Source organism: Nannospalax galili, unplaced genomic scaffold (genome assembly GCF_000622305.1).
Source record: "Nannospalax galili isolate Female #2095 unplaced genomic scaffold, S.galili_v1.0 scaffold1966, whole genome shotgun sequence".
In the NCBI taxonomy this organism is placed as follows: domain Eukaryota; kingdom Metazoa; phylum Chordata; class Mammalia; order Rodentia; family Spalacidae; genus Nannospalax; species Nannospalax galili.
The window spans coordinates 168,276-169,822 of NW_008354527.1; positions in this window are offsets into that span (position 1 = coordinate 168,276).

Sequence of the window (1,547 nt, forward strand, 5' to 3'; positions counted from 1 at the left end):
GCTATTAGATCTTTTTTAAAAGTTCAGTAATATTAAGCAGTTACTTAATCTGGTCCTGACCTTTTCTTTGTGGAGAGACTTTTTATTACTGCCTCAGTCTCATTGCTTATTGGGTCTTTTTAAATTGCTTATATCTTCTGGATTTAATTTTAGTAGGTCACATGATTTTACAAATGTTTCCATTTCTTCTGTTTTCCAGCTTTTTTTTAATGTAAGTTTTCAAGGTATTTACTAATGATTTTCTGGGTTTCACTGGAATCTGTTGTAACAACTTCTTTTTCATCTTTAATTTTATTGATTTGGGTTCAGCCTCCCCCCACATCCATTCATTAGTCAATATTGTTAATTTTTTCAAAAAATCAATTCTACTGATTCTGTATAATTCTTTTTGTCTCTATTTCATTAATTCCTTTCTTAATTTTTATTATTTCTTGCTGGGTTTGGTTTTGGCTTATTAAGTTTTAGAGCCTTCAGGTACATCACTCTGTTATTTATTTGAGATCTCTGCTGTTTCTAATGTGGGCACTTATAGCTGTAAATTGTCTGCTGAGGGCCTGCCTTGACTGCATCCCAGAGGTTCTAACAGGCTGTGCTACCGTTTTCATTTGGTTCTAGGAATTTTTAAACTTCCTCATTGGTTTCTTTGATGATTCACTGCTCAGTCATAAGTGTATTGTGTCCACATGTTTTTGAGGTTTCTGAGGTTTCTCTGACTGTTGATTTCTACTTCTATTCCAATGTGGTATGATAAGATAAAAATAATTCTTTCAGAGTTGGCTTTTGTTGTTGTTGTTGTTGTTGTTGTTGTAATATTTGTTAGATGTCGCATTATGGCCTACCATGTAATTTTAGAGAAGGTTCCATGTGCGTCTTAGAAAAATAGTAGTGTATTCCCTATCTGTTAGCTGGTATATTCTATAGATATGTTATATCCAGTTGATCTGTGGTATAATTTACCTCTGAAATTCTGCTGATTTTTAGTTTGGAAGACCTATGTAAATATGAGAGTAGGTATTAAAATATTCCACTGTTATTGTGTCAGGGTCTACATTTAACTGTTTATTAAGGCTCTAGGTATGTACTTCAGTTTTACTCTATAATTGTGTTTTTTATGTGTAAATTCCTGCTCCCCTCACTAAAAGACTTGGTTTAATGAAGCTTTTTTTCTCTACCCTCTGTTTTCCAGAGAAAACATTTTCAAGCAAAAAAAAGCCTTTGGGCCAAAAATTTTTCATTCATAAATATTTTAGGTCAAGAAAGTCTGCATCTCAGACCCCCAGCCACACTATGTACTTTTCACAGAGTAAGCAGTGAGACTTTAATGTCTTCTCTAAAGATACTTTTAAATGTTGGGCTTTCCGTTTGATGTTAAAAAGTGCTTCTAGTCATTCAAGTTTAAAATTACAGAGAATTCTGCCTGGACAGACCACCCAAGCTGGGTTCAAAGCAGTGTGCACTCTAAAACAGGTGTTCTTCAAATAAAGGTTGTCTTTTCTAGTAAGTTTACTGAGTAGACAGGTTTTTCCTCACTGTGAGATTTTTTTGGT